Here is a 12,381-nt window from a genome sequence, read left to right on the forward strand (position 1 = left end):
TGGATAGATTGATGATATTGCTGGGTGGGTTGGGGGTACCACGGTTGTGGCCCCATGAGGCAGGTAGGAGTTTAGACAGCTTACAGTCCTTTTTCCTTTGTAGAGAGGTGAAGTGAGTAAAGTAGATCTCCTGTCTTATTTTAGTGAAGTCTGTTTGTATGGAAGTTTGGTTATTAATGAAAGTCTCCAGGTTGGAGAGCTCTTTTTTGATGTTTTCCTGTTTGCTGTATAGGATGCTGATCAGGTGGTTCCTCAGTTTCTTTGACAGAGTATGGCATAATCTCTCACTGTGGTCTATGTAGTATGTAGATAGCAGTGGATTTTTTACCTTTAGTCCATTTGGTATGATGTCCATCCGTTTGCATTTGGAAAGGAAGATGATATCTGTCTGTGTTTGTGCAAGTTTCTTCATGAGGTTGATGGATTTCCACTCCATACGGCTAAATGCAGTGCCTTGCATGGTGTCAAGTACTAGAGGGGTAGCTGTGTTACTCTGGATCTGTAAAAGCAGCAAAGAATCCTGTGGCACCTTATAGACTAACAGACGTTTTGGAGCATGAGCTTTCGTGGGTGAATACCCACTTCATCAGATGCATGTATTAGAAATTTCCAGGGGCAGGTATATATATCTGCAGGCAAGCTAGAGATCATGAGGTAGTTCAGTCAGGGAGGATGAGGCCCTGTTCTAGCAGTTGAGGTGTGAAAACCAAGGGAGGAGAAACTGGTTTTGTAATTGGCAAGCCATTCACAGTCTTTGTTTAATCCTGAGCTGATGGTGTCAAATTTGCAGATGAACTGAAGCTCAGCAGTTTCTCTTTGAAGTCTGGTCCTGAAGTTTTTTTGCTGCAGGATGGCCACCTTAAGGTCTGCTATAGTGTGGCCAGGGAGGTTGAAGTGTTCTCCTACAGGTTATTGTATATTGCCATTCCTAACATCTGATTTGTGTCTGTTTATACTTTTCCATAGTGACTGTCCAGTTTGGCCGATGTACATAGCAGAGGGGCATTGCTGGCATATGATGGCGTATATTACATTGGTGGACGTGCAGGTGAATGAACTGGTGATGGTGTGGCTGATCTGGTTAGGTCCTGTGATGGTGTCGCTGGTGTAGATATGTGGGCAGAGTTGGCATCAAGGTTTGTTGCATGGATTGGTTCCTGAGCTAGAGTTACTGTGGTGTGGTGTGCACTTACTGGTGAGAATATGTTTCAGGTTGGCAAGCTGCCTGTGGGCAAGGACTGGCCTGCCACCCAAGGCCTGTGAAAGTGTGGGATCATTGTCCAGGATGGGTTGTAGATCCCTGATGATGCATTGGAGAGGTTTTAGCTGGGGACTGTATGTGATGGCCAGTGGAGTCCTGTTGGTTTCTTTCTTGGGTTTGTCTTGCAGTTGGAGGCTTCTGGGTAAATGTCTGGCTCTGTTGATCTGTTTCCTTATTTCCTCATGCAGGTATTGTAGTTTTGAGAATGCTTGGTGGAGATTTTGTAGGTGTTGGTCTCTGTCTGAAGGGTTAGAGCAGATGCGGTTGTATATCTCAGTGCTTGGCTGTAGACAATGGATCGTGTGATGTGCCCGGGATGGAAGCTAGAGGCATGAAGATAGGCATAGAGGTCGGTAGGTTTTCGGTATAGGGTGGTGGTAATGTGACCATCACTTATTTGCACCGTGGTGTCTAGGAAGTGGACTTCCCGTGTAGCTGGTCCAGGCTGAGGTTGATGGTGGGGTGGAAGCTGTTGAAATCGTGGTGGAATTTTTCCAGAGACTCCTTCCCATGGGTCCAGATGATGAAGATGTCATCAATGTAGCGTAGGTAGAGAAGGGGCGTGAGTGGACGAGAGCTGAGGAAGCGTTGTTCCAGGTCGGCCATAAAAATATTGGCATATTGTGGGGCCATGTGGGTGCCCATAGCGGTGCCACTGATTTGGAGATATATATTGTCATCAAATTTGAAATAGTTGTGTGTGAGGATAAAGGCACAGAGCTCAGCAGCCAGTTGTGCTGTAGCATCATCAGGGATACTGTTCCTGACAGCTTGTATTCCATCTGTGTGTGGGATGTTCATGTAGAGAGCCTCTACATCCATGGTGGCTAGGATGGTGTTTTCTGGAAGGTCACCAATGCATTGTAGTTTCCTCAGGAAATCAGTGGTGTCACGGAGATAGTTGGGAGTGCTGGTGGCATAGGGTCTGAGTAGAGAGTCCACATATCCAGACAGTCCTTCAGTGAGAGTGCCAATGCCTGAGATGATGGGGCATCCAGGATTTCCGGGTTTGTGGATCATGGGTAGTAGATAGAATAACCCTGGTTGGGGCTCTAAGGGTATGTTGATTTGTTCTGGTGTTAGTGTAAAAATTCCACCACAATATTCTAAACTCAATTTACTGCAAAAATGCCCATCATTCAAATACAAATATCCCAAGCTGCTAGCTTTCTCTGCAGTCAAGTTTTAAAGCAGAGTCTGACCTATATACAGTAAGTACAGAGGGACTAAAAAGCGAGGAGGAAGAACAGGAAGAATGATGGGGAAAGAGGAGGATTATATGTATTTGTTACCTTTGCCTTTGTGTCATCCAAGAATCCCAACCCTTGGGTTAAGGTGAAACCATGACATATTAATAAAATTCTCACAAATAACACATTCTTACAAATATATTTACATTAGATTTTTTTTGTCCACCCTCCTAGCAAAATTCACATTAGAGAGAAATTGCTAGTCATTAATATACAATAAGGCTTCCATTTCTTCCTCTTGAATATCAGGTCCCTGTAGTGAGGGGGCCCCACTCCCCCGCGCTCCTGAGGAGAACAGGCCAGAAAGGGCACGGCCGTGGGCGAAGCCCCCGCCGCCTGTCCCCGCCCCCCGGAAGTCAAGGGGCGGGACAGGAAGTCCAAGGCCGCTGCTGCCTGTCCCCGCCCCCGGAAGTCAAGGGGCGGGACAGGAAGTTCAAAAGCCTGGCCCCAGGGCTCCGTTAGAGAGAGGCGGCCAGAGAGAGCAGACGCTAGGGCCCGAGCTCCCGCTGGGCCCGGCCTACCCCATGCCCGGTACCCGGAGGGGTACTGGCCTGACCTCCCCTGGGGCCAGCACTCAGAGGAGCCGACTGAGCGGTCCGACGCTTGGCCTGTGGAGGAGCTGCTTGGACCTCCCGACGCCCAGTACCCCGAGGAGTGGACTAGACCTCCCGACGGTGGACCTCCTGAGGAACCCATGATCTGGGACGCCCTGGATGACGCTGGCAGAGGGCAGGTACCCAGTGAGGGGAAGGTTGGAAGTGGCCTGGGGGCAGCCGAGCCCAGTCAGTCTGCAGGCTCGCCTAGGCCAATGGCAGTGTGTTTCGGTCAGGATTGCCCACTGACCGTCATGCTAGGCCCCGGGCTGGAACGCAGTGGAGTGGGAGGGCCTGTGTTCCCCCTGCCACCCCTCCAAGGGTGGCAGACTCCCCCTCCCCTGACCTGAGGAGGCCGTCTCCACGTTCTTGTTGCTCAGCCCCTGCTGAAAGGCCTGAGCATAGACTGTGTGTTGCCTCGCCCTGCCCAAGGGCCGGGGCGTACTTATATACTGTTCTCTCGTGCTCAACCCCGCAGCAAGGGACGGGCCCAAGGCAGAAGGAGTGAGGTGAGCCGGTGTGGCTCCCCTTCCCCCTCAAGGAGGGTCGAGCCCCGGCATCGCTATACTACAGTCCCCAAATACCACATAATAGTCCACAGTATGCCAGTGACTCTGGAATTTTATAACACTAGCAATTTGGAATGTATTCTCAGTGTTTTTGCCCGAGTGATATGAAATCAATCAGCACTGCAGAAAAGGAAAAGAAACCAACATCATGTATTAGTCAACTTCAAAGCATTACAAAACTGGGATTTCCACATGCTGAATACAAATGTGGCTAGACGTGTTCAGATATTGCAATCAGATAGCTTTGAATGTCAAATGAAATTACTTTGGGAATCTGCTAAGCCCTCTTCTTAAAGCACATTGGTACATAAATCCCCTTCTTTCACTTGATTAGTCCAAAAGGCTATAAGATATATTATTACATAACAGAAAACATGACCAAAGTATTAGTCATTAGCTTCACAAATTCCCCAAGGTCCTAATTTATTCTAGTTCCATATCTTCTGAATGGAAAGCAGTCAGTGAACTTAATAAATAAAAATATACTTTTAGACTCATTCACACTTGTTTATAAATACATTTTTTTCCAAGAAAATCCCTGGAGACTTTCGCATCATCCCTATCTTGCTCAAACTGAATGTGATCGCAAAATAAAAATATAGTTATTACATGCATATTAAATAACCATTATGGACAAAACTGTTTTTGTTCCCCGTTAGCTGATAAAATCATTCTTGCTGACACAAACTCAGATAATAATAATGATCAACTCTAAGAGTAGATTTCTTTCTCAACTTAATTAAATCACAAAGATACATACTCAGTCTAACTTTGACAAGCTGCTGCAGCAGCAGAGCCAGGTAACCAAATGTCGCTATAACCTGAGAAAATGGTCATGAAAAGTGGAGGCTTCGTAGTGCAGAGACATTGACATGAACACTGGAAGAAATACAGGCTCCAATTCAGGAAACCACCCTATTCAAGCAAGCACTTCAGCATGTGCCTAAGTTCCAATGAGACTTAAATATGATCTCCAGTTTAAGTGTTTCTTTGAAGTGCTTTTCTGAATTGGATCCTAATGTGTTGCCACAGGGTTGTGTGGAACTCCTAAGTCTCATGCATGTGCTCTTATTGGAAAGGTTGCTGCCACCATACCAAACCAGGAAAATAGTAATGCAGAACCTTTCATTGTAAATCATTATTTGACAGCTTATTAACTAGTCAGTACATACATCAGGCCAAGTACTGGCATAAAAGTGGCATAGCTTCATTGACCTTAGTGGATCTACACCAGGTTATACCACCAGCTGAGGGACCTGCTCAATGGAATCTAGAGGAGAACAGATTGGACTCCTTTGAATTTAGTTGTTTAACTTAACCATGGCAATTGTTCTTTATGATGTACAAAAAACTGTGATAAATAAAAAACAGAGACATAACTCCCCTGTTTTCTGTATGATAGTGGTGAAGGGAATATAGTTTTACTTACCTCAACTTCCTCTACAATTTAAGCCTTGTAGTATAGCTGGATGCTATTAAGCAGTTATTGCAATCAACCCTGGAGATGGTTACATGTGAATGTTTGGTGAAAAAGTGTCGCTTGTATGTAGTTTAATGATATAATTCTATAACCTGAACTTGGGTGAGGGTGCATGGAAAAATGTTCCTGAACAAATCTGGGGTGAGGCCCTACATTTCTCGACATTTAAGTCTCTCCTGAAGACCAATTTCTATCATGATGCCTACAAGAAAATTGACAGTGTCACACTTGAAGGAACAATCTAGGTATAATTTACATCATTTTTATACATTTATTTACTCCTCCCACCTGCTTTGTTTGCTTATATATCAGTCTTTAGACTGTCAAATCTTCGGGGGTGGGATAATGGGTTCTGGATGGAAAACACACTTTGGATTCTACTAGATAGAAATAAAAAACAACAATAACCATCCTTACATGAGAATTATTGGCAAATGCTGGGCCTACATTTGTAAAATATTCTGGGTATACTTGGGTATAAGAGGCATTATATATTGTCAATGAAAGCTACTATTACCATTAAATATAGTACGCATACAATCAAAATACAATATACTCTTCCAGTTTGCAAATAACAGTAACAGGAGAGAAGGGAAAACAATAGAATTCAAAGATGAGGCTGGAAAACTGGGTCGGTTTTTGGATCTGTCTAAAGATGTGATTGATTCTCTATTCTACTTCAGTTTATTTGTGCTCAGAAGTCAGCTTCTGTGTGAGAGAAAAATAGAAAGACTAAATCAGCACTTTTTCCTCCACCCAAGATTTGTGTATATGTTGCAATTAGGGTAACAGATTATACCTCCAATTTTAGAAAATTTTCTGTTTAAATTTGCAAGTACATATACGCCTCTACAATATCTGACATCTGCTCATGGATGCAAATAATTGTTTTGACACTGACAGTTGCAAGAATGTTTTTTAATTTTTGATACATGTCGGACTGATAATTAGAGTTTAATTCCTATTTGTCAGTGACATAGATTTTTGAGTCAAGGGTTTTCTGACTTTTGCAATCCATTTTTCCTAGTCCACACTGGACACTTCAAAACACTCAAGGTGTTTTTGTGAGACTCAAGCTTTTTCTTATTCAATAGCCTGCTTTCTGTTTTCCTTACTTCTATGAATCAAGCTATTTCTGCTTGTTTATGGATATTTTAATTGTTTTGAGCCTTTTTTTTAATAAAAAAAGGAAGGATGGTCTTATGCTTCATGCATTGGCCCAGATTTGAGGAGATTTAGATTCATTTCCTGTCTCTGCCACAGACTTTGTGTATTTATCATTTGTATTGCCATAGTCTCATCAGACCAACCAACTCAGAGCCCCATTGGGTATACACACATAGTAAGAAACATATCCTGCCCCAAAAAGCTTACAAACCAATAGATGAGAAAGACAAAGGCGGGGGGGGGGAAATTGTTTATCTTCATTTTATAGATGGTATGGAGAGATTAAGTGACTTACCAAAGATCATCTTTTCTTTTAGTTATACTCTTTTGGGCAAGGACTGTCATTAATGATCTGGAGGATGGTGTGGACTGCACTCTCAACAAATTTGCAAATGATACTAAACTGGGAGGAGTGGTAGATATGCTGGAGGGTAGGGATAGGATTCAGAGGGACCTAGACAAATTAGAGGATTGGGCCAAAAGTAACCTGATGAGGTTCAGTAAGGACAAGTGCAGAGTCCTGCACTTAGGATGGAAGAATCCAATTCACTGTTACAGACTAGGGACCGAATGGCTAGGAAGCAGTTCTGCAGAAAAGGACCTAGGAGTTATAGTAGACGAGAAGCTGGATATGAGTCAACAGTGTGCCCTTATTGTCAAGAAGGCTAACGGCATTTTGGGCTGCTGTCATAAACAGATGGTTAAGGGTTAATGCCTCTTATCTGTAAAGGGTTAAAAAGTTCACCTAGCCTACCTAACACCTGACCAGAGGAACCAATGGGGGAACGAGATGTTTCAAAAGGAAGGGGGGAAGTTTTTCCTTTGTTGAGAGTTTCAGTTTCAGCCGGAGTGAAAAAGATCAAGGAACCAGCCTCTTATCAGAGTAGTAAGTTTTAGAAAGGGATAAATAGGTTTATGTTTATTTTCTTTGTAACTTGTCTTGGTATCATTAAGGGAATTATCAAAAATTGGGTATTTGGGTGTTTTTTTTGTGTAACTAAATTTGTGCCCAGGGAACATCCTCTGTGTTTTGAATCTGTTGTCTGTGAGAGTAGCTGGTATGCTAATCTCTCCCAGAGGGTTTTCTTTTACCTTTCTTTTCTTTGATTAAAAGCCTTTTTCTTAATACCTGATTGATTTTTTTCCTTGTTTTTAGATCCAAGGGGGTGGATCTGGATCCATCAGGCGTTGGTGGGAGAAAGGAGGGGGGATGGTTAAATTATCCTTGTTTTAAGATCCAAGGGGTTTGGATCTGTGTTCACCAGGAAATTGGTGAAGTCCCTCAAGACTATTCAGGGAAAAAGGGGGTACTTGGGGGTGGTGGCAGCGATACCAGATCTAAGCTAGTAATTAAGCAAGGAACCTTGACATGGTGAGCAGTGGTGAGGGATTTTTTAGGAACCAAAAGCCAGATTTTTTTTTCCTACTTTGAGATGCTGGGGAAGCAGTAAAGGAGAGATACCCTGAAGGCAAACAGATAAAGGTTTTTCTAACAAGGCTTTGTTAGAAAGGATTCCAGCTGGGCTTAGCTGGAGGGCAATTAACAATTTGCAAAAGACAAGTTACAAACCAGTTTTTCTGGTTTCCTCTCATTCTGAGAAGTCCAGTTAAAAGCTGTGGGTTTTCTTTTCTTTTTTTTTTTTTGCCTCACAAATCAAGATAGCTCAGACAGAACAGGGAAAAATGTCAGGCAAAGAGAAAAAAAACATACAACAACAACTAGAATTAGCCAAACTCCAGGCTGAGGAGAGCCAAAAGGAACATGACAGACAGATGGCCAGAGAAGAGGCTGCCCACAAAAGAGCTATGGAGGAGAGAAAAAGAGATGGAGATCCAGAGGGAGGCCCACAAGCATGCCCTGGAATTAGCAAGGGCTAAGCAGGAGTTACCAGCCAACCCTAACAACCCTTCTCCAGGTACTGTTTCCCATCCCAGAAAATTCCCAACCTACAAGGCAGGTGATGATATTGAGGCCTTCTTAGAAAATTTTGAAAGGGCCTGCCATGGGTACAGCATCCCTACAGACCAGTACATGATAGAGCTGAGGCCACAGCTCAGTGGACCCTTAGCAGAGGTGGCGGCTGAAATGCCTAAGGAACACATGAACGATTATAACTTTTTCAAACCAAGGCCAGAATCAGAATGGGGCTAACACCTGAGCATGCGCATTGGCAGTTCAGAGCCCTAAGGTGGAAACCAGATGTGTCATTTACCCAATACGCCTACCACATTGGAAAGAATTGGGATGCCTGGATATCAGGAGCAAGTGCTAAATCTCTGGAAGAGCTGTCCTTCCTAATGCAAATGGAACAGTTCTTGGAGGGTGTTCCTGAGGAAATAGAAAGGTACATCCTAGATGGGAAGCCCAAAACTGTAACCGAGGCAGGGGAGATTGGAGCCAAATGGGTGGAAGTGGCAGAAAAGAAAAAAACTACTAGTAGTTGGAGCGAATATCAGAGGGGGCAAACCGAAACTAAACCCTATCACCGGGGCCAACCCAAGACCCCACCTACAACCCGAGGAAAGCCCCAGACACCTTATTGTCACACCTCACCAGTCTCCAGCAACCCACCTTGTCCCAGTGACCAGTCAACTGGGTGATGTTTTAAATGTAATGAACTGGGACACATAAAGGCCCACTGCCCCAAGAAACCCAACCGATTACAGTTCATTACACCACAATCACACCAAAGATCCCCAGGCACAGATGCCTCTCAAATACCCTCGGAGCAAAGGGAAACCTTGAGAGTGGGTGGAAAGAAGGTTATTGCGTGGAGAGACACTGGGGCACAAGTGTCAGCTAGCCACCAATCCTTAGTGGACCCCAAATTCATCCACCCAGAGGCCCAAGTGACAATTCACCCATTCATGTCAAAATCTTTAAACTTGCCTGCAGCTGAGTTGCCTGTCCAGTACAAGGGCTGGTCAGGAATGTGGACTTTTGCAGTCTATGACAATTATCCCATCCTCATGCTACTGGAGGAAGACTTGGTCAACCATGTGAAGCTAGCCAAGAGGGTGGGAATGGTCACACGCAGCCAGGCCAAGCAAGCTTCCACACCCATCCCTGTTCCTGAGCCTTCCACCAGGGCCCTGTCTGTGTTATCAGAGACCCAAACAGAAGTGGTGGAACTGGATCCCCTGCCAACAACTGCAACAGCCATAGTGAATCCAGTCCCAGAACCTGAACTGGCAAAGCAACCAGCACCAGAACTGTTGCCAGCACTGACTCCAGCACTTGCAAACCTATCTACAACTCTAGTACTGGAGGGCACCAGCGGGCCTGAACTGGCAGAAGCAGCAGACAACCCTACCTTAGAGGCCCAGCCAGAGCCTGAAATATCACATAGTGCATGTACCTATTGGGTGTCTGGGAAGTGGGTGGGCAAAGCCCGCCCACTGCTAAAGGATCCTCCCCCAGCCTAAGGGGAGGAACCACAGGGCCACAGAACCAACTGAGTGTGGGGGACAACTAATAAAAGAACAGGGACAGGAGTGAGGTCAAAGGGTCAGAAGGAGGGAACCTAACGGGGACACCGAGCAGAGAACCCCGGACAGCGCCCACTGCTCCTCGAAGGCGTCAAGGGAGCCAGTGGACGCCGCCCAGAGGAACTCCGCCCGGATGCGTGATCGGACCATGGAGCGGAAGCAAGCCCCACAGTCACCGGAGTCTCCATCGGCCAACCTCCCCTCCCTGGTCGCGTGGATGGCCTTTTTCGCCAGGGCGAGGAGGAGGTTGACCAGGAGGTCCCGGCACTTCGTGGGGCCACGGATAGGGAGTGCATACAAAAGGAGGTGAGGGGAAAAGTGTAACCAGAAATGTAAGAGGATGTCTGTGAGGAGCCGGTGTAGGGGCTGCAACCTGGCGCACTCTAAGTAAATATGCGCCAGGGTCTCCCTCACGCCGCAGAAGGGGCAGGTGTCCGGGACAGGGGTAAACCACGCCAAGTACACGCCCGTGCTCACGGCCCCATGGAGGAGCCGCCAACTGATATCCCCAGTGGGCCTTGGGACCAGGGTGGAGTAGAGGCTGGCCCACCGGGGCTCCTCACCCTCTAGAGGTGGCAGGAGGTCCCGCCACTTCGTATCAGGGCGGGACACGAGGGTGAGGAAGTGAAGGGTGTGGAGCACGAGCGTGTAGAGCTGTTTCCTCGGTGCGGTTTGGAAACGGACCGGCTGCAGGTCGTGCAGCCGGCTTGTGGAGAAGGGACGGGGGGGCCGGTCGGGCCTACGGGGCAGAGGCCCGATGAAAAGGTCCGGAGGGCTTGGGGTGGGGGGTGGGCGGGGCATGCCCTCCCGCAGGACCCGGTCGAGATAGGCCCGAGCAGCGGGCGGCAAAGCGGCCTCCACCTCCTGGAGTACGCGCCGGGGAGTGCAAGGTCTGGAGAGCCCCATGCGGTGAGCAAGCATCAGGGGATCCAGCCAGCCTCCCCGGTCGTAGTCCAGGAGGTCTCCGACCCTGGTGGCTCCCGCCAGGACCAGCCTCTGGCGCACCGCGGGGGACTCCGCCACCTACACACGAAGCTGGGGATTGTGTAGCAGGGGCTCCGCGAGGAGGTCGGCCCCCTCGGTGGCCGCCACGGACCTGGTCGCAGAGAACAGCTTCCAGGTCCGGAGGAGGTCCTGGTAGAAGACCGGCAGCCCAGAGAGGTCTCACGGAAGACCCCTCGGTTTGAGATAAAGGAGCTGCCGGTCGTATCGGAGCCCTCGGAAGCGGCGCAGGAAGGCGTGCGCCAGGGCTCTCCACGCTGGACTACCCGCACCATAAAGGAGCCTCTGCAGTGCCTGGAGGCGGAAGACGTGGACCTGAGCGCGCAGGCACTTCAGGCCCTGCCCTCCCTCCTCCAGGGGCAGGTGGAGTACCCCTGCAGGGACCCAGTGCAGTCCTGGCCAAAAGAACTCCAGAACCACCTTCCGGAGGTCGGCCAGGAGACCCGGGGCTGGGACCAGGGTGTTGGGCCGGTACCAGAGCATGGACAGGACCAGTTGGTTGAGCACCAGTGCCCTCCCTCGAAGGGAAAGGCACCGGAGGAGTCCTGTCCATTTCCGGAGCCGCTCCGTCACCCTGACCTGCAAACTGTGCCAGTTCTCCGGCAGAGACGGATGCGTGGCGGAAAGATAAATGCTGAGATAGAGCAGCGGACCCGCGCTCCACCCGCGCTCCACCTGCCTGCCACCCGTCCCCGACCACCAGGCCAGAGCTCTTGACCCAGTTGACCCGGGCAGAGGAGGCCGCTGAGTACACCGCCTGGCAGGCCTCCACCCGCGCCAAGTCGCCCGGGTCCTGGACCACGAGGAGCACATCGTCGGCGTACGCCGACAGGACCAGCCGCAGCTCCGGCTCCCGAAGCACCAACCCCGTCAACCTCCTGCGGAGGAGACAGAGGAAGGGCTCGATGGCCAGAGCGTACAGCTGGCCCGAGAGGGGGCACCCCTGCCGCACTCCCCGCCCGAAGCTGACCGGTTCGGTCAGGGTCCAGTTGAGCCTGACCAGACACTCTGCAGAAGCGTACAGCACCTGGAGAAAACCCACAAACTGGGACCCGAAGCCCAACGCTCACAGAGTGCCCGGGACGTACCCGTGGTCCACCCTGTCGAACGCCTTCTCCTGATCCAGGGACAGGAGGGCGAACGACAGACCATCCCTGCACCCAAGCTCTAAGAGATCCTGGACCAGATAGAGGTTATCGAAGATGCTACGGCCCGGGACGGTGTAGGTCTGGTCTGGGTGGATCACGTCCTCCAGCACGGACCCCAGCCGCAGCGAGATGGCCTTGGTGATGATTTTGTAGTCCATGCTGAGGAGCGAGACGGGACGCCAATTCCGTAAATCGCGGAGGTCCCCCTTCTTCGGCAATAAAGCGAGCACAGCTCGCCTGCACGAGAGAGGGAGGACCCCGCCCTGCAAGGACTCGGCCCAGACGCTGGCCAGGTCTGGGCCGAGGACGTCCCAGAACACACGGTAGAACTCCATGGTCAGCCCGTCCATGCCCGGAGACTTGTTGGTGGGCATGCGACGGAAGGCGTCCGAGAACTTGGCCAGAGAGAGAGGCAGCTCTAG

This window comes from Gopherus evgoodei, chromosome 2 (genome assembly GCF_007399415.2).
Source record: "Gopherus evgoodei ecotype Sinaloan lineage chromosome 2, rGopEvg1_v1.p, whole genome shotgun sequence".
In the NCBI taxonomy this organism is placed as follows: Eukaryota; Metazoa; Chordata; order Testudines; family Testudinidae; genus Gopherus; species Gopherus evgoodei.